The sequence below is a fragment of the Pelodiscus sinensis genome, unplaced genomic scaffold, assembly GCF_049634645.1.
Source record: "Pelodiscus sinensis isolate JC-2024 unplaced genomic scaffold, ASM4963464v1 ctg116, whole genome shotgun sequence".
NCBI classification, from domain to species: Eukaryota; Metazoa; Chordata; order Testudines; family Trionychidae; genus Pelodiscus; species Pelodiscus sinensis.
In genome coordinates, this window is record NW_027465819.1 from 66,315 (window position 1) to 80,284 (window position 13,970).

The 13,970-nt window shown below is 56.5% G+C and overlaps 1 long non-coding RNA gene across 2 annotated transcripts; it reads right to left on the reverse strand.

Annotated features, from left to right (window-relative positions):
• Window positions 1-38: 38 nt before the first annotated feature.
• On the reverse strand, window positions 39-13,951 carry LOC142823497 (uncharacterized). 2 transcript variants are annotated; one of them, XR_012898708.1, is made up of 13 exons: window positions 13,844-13,951; window positions 12,705-13,536; window positions 11,547-12,393; window positions 10,407-11,238; window positions 9,249-10,095; window positions 8,106-8,937; window positions 6,944-7,794; window positions 5,805-6,636; window positions 4,643-5,493; window positions 3,504-4,335; window positions 2,349-3,192; window positions 1,206-2,037; window positions 39-894 (listed from the first exon to the last, which is right to left on the reverse strand). It is a non-coding gene; the product is annotated as an uncharacterized LOC142823497 (long non-coding RNA). The 2 variants fall into 2 exon arrangements; XR_012898707.1 differs by having other exon boundaries at window positions 9,245-10,095.
• Window positions 13,952-13,970: the final 19 nt, after the last annotated feature.

Sequence of the window (13,970 nt, forward strand, 5' to 3'; positions counted from 1 at the left end):
ACCTACTGCCAGGACGCTTGAAGATTTCAAAGCACGCATCTCTTACTCACACAGAGCCATGGGAAGGCCGAACGCTGAGGACCCTTCACGTGTTCCGAGAATAACGTCCAGGCAGCTCAAGTCCATCTCGGACGGTTTCTTCTCCGCCCACGGCCCCGCACTGATTCCTCTGCAAGGGCGGCAGAAAAAGCCCAGCGTGAGCTCTCACTCACTAAGGACTGTGGCTGTGGGAATTCTATCCTTTAGCCCTTTCCCTCCTCTCGCCTATGTATCGGGCCCTCTACAAGAACACTGAGTCAGTCAGCCATGACGCACCACCGCTCTCCCTTGCGCGACTGGCATACCTGCAGAATTCCCGTTGGCTTCTGAGCCCTTAGCCCTTGGCGATGCTCACCTGGAATGCCTGCAAGTGTGCTGTACAAGGACACGGCAAAACCAGAGCAAGGACAAAAGACACAGACACAAACAGACAGACAGAACGTATTGGCCAATACGAGAGAGCAACAAGAGAGAAACACGAGAGGCAGCCAGAAACCTTACCACCTTGCGTCTTCCTCCTCGAGTCAAGCGTCTGCTGAGAAGGACACCGTGTTCCAGAGAAACCAGCACCCCTGACAAACGGGAGCCCTGTTTCTCCCACTACCAAGGAAGCACCTCGGGAACCTCCGCTCGGACTCGCTGTCTAAGCAAACGTGACTTCCCTTCCTAGACCCGAGTGGGCCGTAAGCCGAGAGATTTCCAGACCCGATACTTATCTCCGTGTCAGCGATGGCAGCTCCGCTGCCAGCCGGACGGTTCTCGCCTCGCTTCGAACAAGCTCCAGAGCTCGCTGTTCTCATTTCCGTTCCATCCCCAGATGGGAGGACATCGGGATGGTTGACTTCTTATCGCTCGCTACCGAACACAGCAGAGGGGGAAAACCAACCAAACAACTTAGCGTTTCAGTCCACAAGGACGCGGCATTGCTTCTCCTCCCACCATCGCACCGCAGCCTCCCGCCATCGGCCATCCCCTGCCGTTGCCACTACAGGAACGCGGAGAGAAAGGAGGCCTTGAATCTCTATCCAAGCTCTGTTGAACCGCCTGCTGCCCTTTCACCAGTCCCCAAGCCACCAGGCTCCGTGCACCAGCAGGAAGCTCGCTGCCTCAGAAGAAACCTACTTCCAGGACGCTTGAAGATTTCAAAGCACGCATCTCTTACTCACACAGTGCCATGGGAAGGCCGAACGCTGAGGACCCTTCACGTGTTCCGAGAATCACGTCCAGGCAGTTCAAGTCCATCTCGGACGGTTTCTTCTCCGCCCACGGCCCCGCACTGATTCCTCTGCAAGGGCGGCAGAAAAAGCCCAGCGTGAGCTCTCACTCACTAAGGACTGTGGCTGTGGGAATTCTATCCTTTAGCCCTTTCCCTCCTCTCGCCTATGTATCGGGCCCTCTACAAGAACACTGAGTCAGTCAGCCATGACGCACCACCGCTCTCCCTTGCGCGACTGGCATACCTGCAGAATTCCCGTAGGCTCCTAAGCCCTTAACCCTTGGCGATGCTCACCTGGAATGCCTGCAAGTGTGCTGTACAAGGACACGGCAAAACCAGAGCAAGGACAAAAGACACAGACAGAACGTATTGGCCAATACGAGAGAGCAACAAGAGAGAAACACATGAGAGGCAGCCAGAAACCTTACCACCTTGCGTCTTCCTCCTCGAGCCAAGGGTCTGCTGAGAAGGACACCGTGTTCCAGAGAAACCAGCACCCCTGACAAACGGGAGCCCTGTTTCTCCCACTACCAAGGAAGCACCTCGGGAACCTCCGCTCGGACTCGCTGTCTAAGCAAACGTGACTTCCCTTCCTAGACCCGAGTGGGCCGTAAGCCGAGAGATTTCCAGACCCGACACTTATCTCCGTGTCAGCGATGGCAGCTCCGCTCCCAGCCCGACGGTTCTCGCCTCGCTTTGAACAAGCTCCCGAGCTCGCTGTTCTCGTTTCCGTTCCATCCCCAGACGGGAGGACACCGGGACGGTTGACTTCTTATCGCTCGCTACCGAACACAGCAGAGGGGGAAAAACAAAAAAACAACTTAGCGTTTCAGTCCGGAAGGACGTGGCATCGCTTCCTCTCCCACCATCGCACAGCAGCCTCCCGCCATCGGCCACCTCCTCCCGTTGCCACTACAGGAACGCGGAGAAAAAGGAGGCCTTGAATCTCTATGCACGCTCTGTTGAACCGCCTACTGCCCTTTCACCAGTCCCAAAGCCACCAGGTTCCGTTGAACAGCAGGAAGCTCGCTGCCTCAGAAGAAACCTACTGCCAGGACGCTTGAAGATTTCAAAGCACGCATCTCTTACTCACACAGAGCCATGGGAAGGCCGAACGCTGAGGACCCTTCACGTGTTCCGAGAATAACGTCCAGGCAGCTCAAGTCCATCTCGGACGGTTTCTTCTCCGCCCACGGCCCCGCACTGATTCCTCTGCAAGGGCGGCAGAAAAAGCCCAGCGTGAGCTCTCACTCACTAAGGACTGTGGCTGTGGGAATTCTATCCTTTAGCCCTTTCCCTCCTCTCGCCTATGTATCGGGCCCTCTACAAGAACACTGAGTCAGTCAGCCATGACGCACCACCGCTCTCCCTTGCGCGACTGGCATACCTGCAGAATTCCCGTTGGCTTCTGAGCCCTTAGCCCTTGGCGATGCTCACCTGGAATGCCTGCAAGTGTGCTGTACAAGGACACGGCAAAACCAGAGCAAGGACAAAAGACACAGACACAAACAGACAGACAGAACGTATTGGCCAATACGAGAGAGCAACAAGAGAGAAACACGAGAGGCAGCCAGAAACCTTACCACCTTGCGTCTTCCTCCTCGAGTCAAGCGTCTGCTGAGAAGGACACCGTGTTCCAGAGAAACCAGCACCCCTGACAAACGGGAGCCCTGTTTCTCCCACCACCAAGGAAGCACCTCGGGAACCTCCGCTCGGACTCCATGTCTAAGCAAACGTGACTTCCCTTCCTAGACCCGAGTGGGCCGTAAGCCGAGAGATTTCCAGACCCGATACTTATCTCCGTGTCAGCGATGGCAGCTCCGCTCCCAGCCGGACGGTTCTCGCCTCGCTTCGACCAAGCTCCCGAGCTCGCTGTTCTCGTTTCCGTTCCATCCCCAGATGGGAGGACATCGGGATGGTTGACTTCTTATCGCTCGCTACCGAACACAGCAGAGGGGGAAAAACAAAAAAACAACTTAGCGTTTCAGTCCACAAGGACGCGGCATTGCTTCTCCTCCCACCATCGCACCGCAGCCTCCCGCCATCGGCCATCCCCTGCCGTTGCCACTACAGGAACGCGGAGAGAAAGGAGGCCTTGAATCTCTATCCAAGCTCTGTTGAACCACCTGCTGCCCTTTCACCAGTCCCCAAGCCACCAGGCTCCGTGCACCAGCAGGAAGCTCGCTGCCTCAGAAGAAACCTACTTCCAGGACGCTTGAAGATTTCAAAGCACGCATCTCTTACTCACACAGTGCCATGGGAAGGCCGAACGCTGAGGACCCTTCACGTGTTCCGAGAATCACGTCCAGGCAGTTCAAGTCCATCTCGGACGGTTTCTTCTCCGCCCACGGCCCCGCACTGATTCCTCTGCAAGGGCGGCAGAAAAAGCCCAGCGTGAGCTCTCACTCACTAAGGACTGTGGCTGTGGGAATTCTATCCTTTAGCCCTTTCCCTCCTCTCGCCTATGTATCGGGCCCTCTACAAGAACACTGAGTCAGTCAGCCATGACGCACCACCGCTCTCCCTTGCGCGACTGGCATACCTGCAGAATTCCCGTAGGCTCCTAAGCCCTTAACCCTTGGCGATGCTCACCTGGAATGCCTGCAAGTGTGCTGTACAAGGACACGGCAAAACCAGAGCAAGGACAAAAGACACAGACAGAACGTATTGGCCAATACGAGAGAGCAACAAGAGAGAAACACATGAGAGGCAGCCAGAAACCTTACCACCTTGCGTCTTCCTCCTCGAGCCAAGCGTCTGCTGAGAAGGACACCGTGTTCCAGAGAAACCAGCACCCCTGACAAACGGGAGCCCTGTTTCTCCCACTACCAAGGAAGCACCTCGGGAACCTCCGCTCGGACTCGCTGTCTAAGCAAACGTGACTTCCCTTCCTAGACCCGAGTGGGCCGTAAGCCGAGAGATTTCCATACCCGACACTTATCTCCGTGTCAGCGATGGCAGCTCCGCTCCCAGCCCGACGGTTCTCGCCTCGCTTCGAACAAGCCCCCGAGCTCGCTGTTCTCGTTTCCGTTCCATCCCCAGACGGGAGGACACCGGGACGGTTGACTTCTTATCGCTCGCTACCGAACACAGCAGAGGGGGAAAAACAAAAAAACAACTTAGCGTTTCAGTCCGGAAGGACGTGGCATCGCTTCCTCTCCCACCATCGCACCGCAGCCTCCCACCATCGGCCACCTCCTCCCGTTGCCACTACAGGAACGCGGAGAAAAAGGAGGCCTTGAATCTCTATCCACGCTCCATTGAATCGCCTACTGCCCCTTCACCAGTCCCCAAGCCACCAGGCTCCGTGCACCAGCAGGAAGCTCTCTGCCTCAGAAGAAACCTACTGCCAGGACGCTTGAAGATTTCAAAGCACGCATCTCTTACCCACACAGAGCCATGGGAAGGCCGAACGCTGAGGACCCTTCACTGGTTCCGAGAATAACGTCCAGGCAGCTCAAGTCCATCTCGGACGGTTTCTTCTCCGCCCACGGCCCCGCACTGATTCCTCTGCAAGGGCGGCAGAAAAAGCCCAGCGTGAGCTCTCACTCACTAAGGACTGTGGCTGTGGGAATTCTATCCTTTAGCCCTTTCCCCCCTCTCGCCTATGTATCGGGCCCTCTACAAGAACACTGAGTCAGTCAGCCATGACGCACCACCGCTCTCCCTTGCACGACTGGCGTACCTGCAGAATTCCCGTTGGCTCCTGAGCCCTTAGCCCTTGGCGATGCTCACCTGGAATGCCTGCAAGTGTGCTGTACAAAGACACGGCAAAACCAGAGCAAGGACAAAAGACACAGACACAAACAGACAGACAGAACGTATTGGCCAATACGAGAGAGCAACAAGAGAGAAACACATGAGAGGCAGCCAGAAACCTTACCACCTTGCGTCTTCCTCCTCGAGTCCAAGCGTCTGCTGAGAAGGACACCGTGTTCCAGAGAAACCAGCACCCCTGACAAACGGGAGCCCTGTTTCTCCCACTACCAAGGAAGCACCTCGGGAACCTCCGCTCGGACTCGCTGTCTAAGCAAACGTGACTTCCCTTCCTAGACCCGAGTGGGCCGTAAGCCGAGAGATTTCCAGACCCGATACTTATCTCCGTGTCAGCGATGGCAGCTCCGCTGCCAGCCGGACGGTTCTCGCCTCGCTTCGAACAAGCTCCAGAGCTCGCTGTTCTCATTTCCGTTCCATCCCCAGATGGGAGGACATCGGGATGGTTGACTTCTTATCGCTCGCTACCGAACACAGCAGAGGGGGAAAACCAACCAAACAACTTAGCGTTTCAGTCCACAAGGACGCGGCATTGCTTCTCCTCCCACCATCGCACCGCAGCCTCCCGCCATCGGCCATCCCCTGCCGTTGCCACTACAGGAACGCGGAGAGAAAGGAGGCCTTGAATCTCTATCCAAGCTCTGTTGAACCACCTGCTGCCCTTTCACCAGTCCCCAAGCCACCAGGCTCCGTGCACCAGCAGGAAGCTCGCTGCCTCAGAAGAAACCTACTTCCAGGACGCTTGAAGATTTCAAAGCACGCATCTCTTACTCACACAGTGCCATGGGAAGGCCGAACGCTGAGGACCCTTCACGTGTTCCGAGAATCACGTCCAGGCAGTTCAAGTCCATCTCGGACGGTTTCTTCTCCGCCCACGGCCCCGCACTGATTCCTCTGCAAGGGCGGCAGAAAAAGCCCAGCGTGAGCTCTCACTCACTAAGGACTGTGGCTGTGGGAATTCTATCCTTTAGCCCTTTCCCTCCTCTCGCCTATGTATCGGGCCCTCTACAAGAACACTGAGTCAGTCAGCCATGACGCACCACCGCTCTCCCTTGCGCGACTGGCATACCTGCAGAATTCCCGTAGGCTCCTAAGCCCTTAACCCTTGGCGATGCTCACCTGGAATGCCTGCAAGTGTGCTGTACAAGGACACGGCAAAACCAGAGCAAGGACAAAAGACACAGACAGAACGTATTGGCCAATACGAGAGAGCAACAAGAGAGAAACACATGAGAGGCAGCCAGAAACCTTACCACCTTGCGTCTTCCTCCTCGAGCCAAGCGTCTGCTGAGAAGGACACCGTGTTCCAGAGAAACCAGCACCCCTGACAAACGGGAGCCCTGTTTCTCCCACTACCAAGGAAGCACCTCGGGAACCTCCGCTCGGACTCGCTGTCTAAGCAAACGTGACTTCCCTTCCTAGACCCGAGTGGGCCGTAAGCCGAGAGATTTCCATACCCGACACTTATCTCCGTGTCAGCGATGGCAGCTCCGCTCCCAGCCCGACGGTTCTCGCCTCGCTTCGAACAAGCCCCCGAGCTCGCTGTTCTCGTTTCCGTTCCATCCCCAGACGGGAGGACACCGGGACGGTTGACTTCTTATCGCTCGCTACCGAACACAGCAGAGGGGGAAAAACAAAAAAACAACTTAGCGTTTCAGTCCGGAAGGACGTGGCATCGCTTCCTCTCCCACCATCGCACCGCAGCCTCCCACCATCGGCCACCTCCTCCCGTTGCCACTACAGGAACGCGGAGAAAAAGGAGGCCTTGAATCTCTATCCACGCTCCATTGAATCGCCTACTGCCCCTTCACCAGTCCCCAAGCCACCAGGCTCCGTGCACCAGCAGGAAGCTCTCTGCCTCAGAAGAAACCTACTGCCAGGACGCTTGAAGATTTCAAAGCACGCATCTCTTACCCACACAGAGCCATGGGAAGGCCGAACGCTGAGGACCCTTCACTGGTTCCGAGAATAACGTCCAGGCAGCTCAAGTCCATCTCGGACGGTTTCTTCTCCGCCCACGGCCCCGCACTGATTCCTCTGCAAGGGCGGCAGAAAAAGCCCAGCGTGAGCTCTCACTCACTAAGGACTGTGGCTGTGGGAATTCTATCCTTTAGCCCTTTCCCCCCTCTCGCCTATGTATCGGGCCCTCTACAAGAACACTGAGTCAGTCAGCCATGACGCACCACCGCTCTCCCTTGCACGACTGGCGTACCTGCAGAATTCCCGTTGGCTCCTGAGCCCTTAGCCCTTGGCGATGCTCACCTGGAATGCCTGCAAGTGTGCTGTACAAAGACACGGCAAAACCAGAGCAAGGACAAAAGACACAGACACAAACAGACAGACAGAACGTATTGGCCAATACGAGAGAGCAACAAGAGAGAAACACATGAGAGGCAGCCAGAAACCTTACCACCTTGCGTCTTCCTCCTCGAGTCCAAGCGTCTGCTGAGAAGGACACCGTGTTCCAGAGAAACCAGCACCCCTGACAAACGGGAGCCCTGTTTCTCCCACTACCAAGGAAGCACCTCGGGAACCTCCGCTCGGACTCGCTGTCTAAGCAAACGTGACTTCCCTTCCTAGACCCGAGTGGGCCGTAAGCCGAGAGATTTCCAGACCCGATACTTATCTCCGTGTCAGCGATGGCAGCTCCGCTGCCAGCCGGACGGTTCTCGCCTCGCTTCGAACAAGCTCCAGAGCTCGCTGTTCTCATTTCCGTTCCATCCCCAGATGGGAGGACATCGGGATGGTTGACTTCTTATCGCTCGCTACCGAACACAGCAGAGGGGGAAAACCAACCAAACAACTTAGCGTTTCAGTCCACAAGGACGCGGCATTGCTTCTCCTCCCACCATCGCACCGCAGCCTCCCGCCATCGGCCATCCCCTGCCGTTGCCACTACAGGAACGCGGAGAGAAAGGAGGCCTTGAATCTCTATCCAAGCTCTGTTGAACCGCCTGCTGCCCTTTCACCAGTCCCCAAGCCACCAGGCTCCGTGCACCAGCAGGAAGCTCGCTGCCTCAGAAGAAACCTACTTCCAGGACGCTTGAAGATTTCAAAGCACGCATCTCTTACTCACACAGTGCCATGGGAAGGCCGAACGCTGAGGACCCTTCACGTGTTCCGAGAATCACGTCCAGGCAGTTCAAGTCCATCTCGGACGGTTTCTTCTCCGCCCACGGCCCCGCACTGATTCCTCTGCAAGGGCGGCAGAAAAAGCCCAGCGTGAGCTCTCACTCACTAAGGACTGTGGCTGTGGGAATTCTATCCTTTAGCCCTTTCCCTCCTCTCGCCTATGTATCGGGCCCTCTACAAGAACACTGAGTCAGTCAGCCATGACGCACCACCGCTCTCCCTTGCGCGACTGGCATACCTGCAGAATTCCCGTAGGCTCCTAAGCCCTTAACCCTTGGCGATGCTCACCTGGAATGCCTGCAAGTGTGCTGTACAAGGACACGGCAAAACCAGAGCAAGGACAAAAGACACAGACAGAACGTATTGGCCAATACGAGAGAGCAACAAGAGAGAAACACATGAGAGGCAGCCAGAAACCTTACCACCTTGCGTCTTCCTCCTCGAGCCAAGCGTCTGCTGAGAAGGACACCGTGTTCCAGAGAAACCAGCACCCCTGACAAACGGGAGCCCTGTTTCTCCCACTACCAAGGAAGCACCTCGGGAACCTCCGCTCGGACTCGCTGTCTAAGCAAACGTGACTTCCCTTCCTAGACCCGAGTGGGCCGTAAGCCGAGAGATTTCCAGACCCGACACTTATCTCCGTGTCAGCGATGGCAGCTCCGCTCCCAGCCCGACGGTTCTCGCCTCGCTTCGAACAAGCTCCCGAGCTCGCTGTTCTCGTTTCCGTTCCATCCCCAGACGGGAGGACACCGGGACGGTTGACTTCTTATCGCTCGCTACCGAACACAGCAGAGGGGGAAAAACAAAAAAACAACTTAGCGTTTCAGTCCGGAAGGACGTGGCATCGCTTCCTCTCCCACCATCGCACCGCAGCCTCCCGCCATCGGCCACCTCCTCCCGTTGCCACTACAGGAACGCGGAGAAAAAGGAGGCCTTGAATCTCTATCCACGCTCCATTGAATCGCCTACTGCCCCTTCACCAGTCCCCAAGCCACCAGGCTCCGTGCACCAGCAGGAAGCTCTCTGCCTCAGAAGAAACCTACTGCCAGGACGCTTGAAGATTTCAAAGCACGCATCTCTTACCCACACAGAGCCATGGGAAGGCCGAACGCTGAGGACCCTTCACTGGTTCCGAGAATAACGTCCAGGCAGCTCAAGTCCATCTCGGACGGTTTCTTCTCCGCCCACGGCCCCGCACTGATTCCTCTGCAAGGGCGGCAGAAAAAGCCCAGCGTGAGCTCTCACTCACTAAGGACTGTGGCTGTGGGAATTCTATCCTTTAGCCCTTTCCCCCCTCTCGCCTATGTATCGGGCCCTCTACAAGAACACTGAGTCAGTCAGCCATGACGCACCACCGCTCTCCCTTGCACGACTGGCGTACCTGCAGAATTCCCGTTGGCTCCTGAGCCCTTAGCCCTTGGCGATGCTCACCTGGAATGCCTGCAAGTGTGCTGTACAAAGACACGGCAAAACCAGAGCAAGGACAAAAGACACAGACACAAACAGACAGACAGAACGTATTGGCCAATACGAGAGAGCAACAAGAGAGAAACACATGAGAGGCAGCCAGAAACCTTACCACCTTGCGTCTTCCTCCTCGAGTCCAAGCGTCTGCTGAGAAGGACACCGTGTTCCAGAGAAACCAGCACCCCTGACAAACGGGAGCCCTGTTTCTCCCACTACCAAGGAAGCACCTCGGGAACCTCCGCTCGGACTCGCTGTCTAAGCAAACGTGACTTCCCTTCCTAGACCCGAGTGGGCCGTAAGCCGAGAGATTTCCAGACCCGATACTTATCTCCGTGTCAGCGATGGCAGCTCCGCTGCCAGCCGGACGGTTCTCGCCTCGCTTCGAACAAGCTCCAGAGCTCGCTGTTCTCATTTCCGTTCCATCCCCAGATGGGAGGACATCGGGATGGTTGACTTCTTATCGCTCGCTACCGAACACAGCAGAGGGGGAAAACCAACCAAACAACTTAGCGTTTCAGTCCACAAGGACGCGGCATTGCTTCTCCTCCCACCATCGCACCGCAGCCTCCCGCCATCGGCCATCCCCTGCCGTTGCCACTACAGGAACGCGGAGAGAAAGGAGGCCTTGAATCTCTATCCAAGCTCTGTTGAACCGCCTGCTGCCCTTTCACCAGTCCCCAAGCCACCAGGCTCCGTGCACCAGCAGGAAGCTCGCTGCCTCAGAAGAAACCTACTTCCAGGACGCTTGAAGATTTCAAAGCACGCATCTCTTACTCACACAGTGCCATGGGAAGGCCGAACGCTGAGGACCCTTCACGTGTTCCGAGAATCACGTCCAGGCAGTTCAAGTCCATCTCGGACGGTTTCTTCTCCGCCCACGGCCCCGCACTGATTCCTCTGCAAGGGCGGCAGAAAAAGCCCAGCGTGAGCTCTCACTCACTAAGGACTGTGGCTGTGGGAATTCTATCCTTTAGCCCTTTCCCTCCTCTCGCCTATGTATCGGGCCCTCTACAAGAACACTGAGTCAGTCAGCCATGACGCACCACCGCTCTCCCTTGCGCGACTGGCATACCTGCAGAATTCCCGTAGGCTCCTAAGCCCTTAACCCTTGGCGATGCTCACCTGGAATGCCTGCAAGTGTGCTGTACAAGGACACGGCAAAACCAGAGCAAGGACAAAAGACACAGACAGAACGTATTGGCCAATACGAGAGAGCAACAAGAGAGAAACACATGAGAGGCAGCCAGAAACCTTACCACCTTGCGTCTTCCTCCTCGAGCCAAGCGTCTGCTGAGAAGGACACCGTGTTCCAGAGAAACCAGCACCCCTGACAAACGGGAGCCCTGTTTCTCCCACTACCAAGGAAGCACCTCGGGAACCTCCGCTCGGACTCGCTGTCTAAGCAAACGTGACTTCCCTTCCTAGACCCGAGTGGGCCGTAAGCCGAGAGATTTGCAGACCCGATACTTATCTCTGTGTCTGCGATGGCAGCTCCGCTACCAGCCAGACGGTTCTCGCCTCGCTTCGAACAAGCTCCCGAGCTCGCTGTTCTCGTTTCCGTTCCATCCCCAGATGGGAGGACATCGGGATGGTTGACTTCTTATCGCTCGCTACCGAACACAGCAGAGGGGGAAAACCAACCAAACATAGCGTTTCAGTCCACAAGGACGCGGCATTGCTTCTCCTCCCACCATCGCACCGCAGCCTCCCGCCATCGGCCATCCCCTGCCGTTGCCACTATAGGAACGCAGAGAAAAAGGAGACCTTGAATCTCTATGCACGCTCTGTTGAACCGCCTACTGCCCTTTCACCAGTCCCAAAGCCACCAGGTTCCGTTCAACAGCAGGAAGCTCGCTGCCTCAGAAGAAACCTACTGCCAGGACGCTTGAAGATTTCAAAGCACGCATCTCTTACTCACACAGAGCCATGGGAAGGCCGAACGCTGAGGACCCTTCACGTGTTCCGAGAATAACGTCCAGGCAGCTCAAGTCCATCTCGGACGGTTTCTTCTCCGCCCACGGCCCCGCACTGATTCCTCTGCAAGGGCGGCAGAAAAAGCCCAGCGTGAGCACTCACTCACTAAGGACTGTGGCTGTGGGAATTCTATCCTTTAGCCCTTTCCCTCCTCTCGCCTATGTATCGGGCCCTCTACAAGAACACTGAGTCAGTCAGCCATGACGCACCACCGCTCTCCCTTGCATGACTGGCATACCTGCAGAATTCCCGTTGGCTCCTGAGCCCTTAGCCCTTGGCGATGCTCACCTGGAATGCCTGCAAGTGTGCTGTACAAGGACACGGCAAAACCATAGCAAGGACAAAAGACACAGACTCAAACAGACAGACAGAACGTATTGGCCAATACGAGAGAGCAACAAGAGAGAAACACATGAGAGGCAGCCAGAAACCTTACCACCTTGCGTCTTCCTCCTCGAGTCCAAGCGTCTGCTGAGAAGGACACCGTGTTCCAGAGAAACCAGCACCCCTGACAAACGGGAGCCCTGTTTCTCCCACTACCAAGGAAGCACCTCGGGAACCTCCGCTCGGACTCGCTGTCTAAGCAAACGTGACTTCCCTTCCTAGACCCGAGTGGGCCGTAAGCCAAGAGATTTCCAGACCCGACACTTATCTCCCGGTAAGCGATGGCTGCTCCGCTCCCAGCCGGACGGTTCTCGCCTCGCTTCGAACAAGCTCCAGAGCTCGCTGTTCTCGTTTCCGTTCCATCCCCAGATGGGAGGACATCGGGATGGTTGACTTCTTATCGCTCGCTACCGAACACAGCAGAGGGGGAAAACCAACCAAACAACTTAGCGTTTCAGTCCACAAGGACGCGGCATTGCTTCTCCTCCCACCATCGCACCGCAGCCTCCCGCCATCGGCCATCCCCTGCCGTTGCCACTACAGGAACGCGGAGAGAAAGGAGGCCTTGAATCTCTATCCAAGCTCTGTTGAACCGCCTGCTGCCCTTTCACCAGTCCCCAAGCCACCAGGCTCCGTGCACCAGCAGGAAGCTCGCTGCCTCAGAAGAAACCTACTGCCAGGACGCTTGAAGATTTCAAAGCACGCATCTCTTACTCACACAGTGCCATGGGAAGGCCGAACGCTGAGGACCCTTCACGTGTTCCGAGAATCACGTCCAGGCAGTTCAAGTCCATCTCGGACGGTTTCTTCTCCGCCCACGGCCCCGCACTGATTCCTCTGCAAGGGCGGCAGAAAAAGCCCAGCGTGAGCTCTCACTCACTAAGGACTGTGGCTGTGGGAATTCTATCCTTTAGCCCTTTCCCTCCTCTCGCCTATGTATCGGGCCCTCTACAAGAACACTGAGTCAGTCAGCCATGACGCACCACCGCTCTCCCTTGCGCGACTGGCATACCTGCAGAATTCCCGTAGGCTCCTAAGCCCTTAACCCTTGGCGATGCTCACCTGGAATGCCTGCAAGTGTGCTGTACAAGGACACGGCAAAACCAGAGCAAGGACAAAAGACACAGACAGAACGTATTGGCCAATACGAGAGAGCAACAAGAGAGAAACACATGAGAGGCAGCCAGAAACCTTACCACCTTGCGTCTTCCTCCTCGAGCCAAGGGTCTGCTGAGAAGGACACCGTGTTCCAGAGAAACCAGCACCCCTGACAAACGGGAGCCCTGTTTCTCCCACTACCAAGGAAGCACCTCGGGAACCTCCGCTCGGACTCGCTGTCTAAGCAAACGTGACTTCCCTTCCTAGACCCGAGTGGGCCGTAAGCCGAGAGATTTCCAGACCCGACACTTATCTCCGTGTCAGCGATGGCAGCTCCGCTCCCAGCCCGACGGTTCTCGCCTCGCTTCGAACAAGCTCCCGAGCTCGCTGTTCTCGTTTCCGTTCCATCCCCAGACGGGAGGACACCGGGACGGTTGACTTCTTATCGCTCGCTACCGAACACAGCAGAGGGGGAAAAACAAAAAAACAACTTAGCGTTTCAGTCCACAAGGACGTGGCATCGCTTCCTCTCCCACCATCGCACCGCAGCCTCCCGCCATCGGCCACCTCCTCCCGTTGCCACTACAGGAACGCGGAGAAAAAGGAGGCCTTGAATCTCTATCCACGCTCTATTGAATCGCCTACCGCCCCTTCACCAGTCCCCAAGCCACCAGGCTCCGTGCACCAGCAGGAAGCTCTCTGCCTCAGAAGAAACCTACTGCCAGGACGCTTGAAGATTTCAAAGCACGCATCTCTTACCCACACAGAGCCATGGGAAGGCCGAACGCTGAGGACCCTTCACTGGTTCCGAGAATCACGTCCAGGCAGCTCAAGTCCATCTCGGACGGTTTCTTCTCCGCCCACGGCCCCGCACTGATTCCGCTGC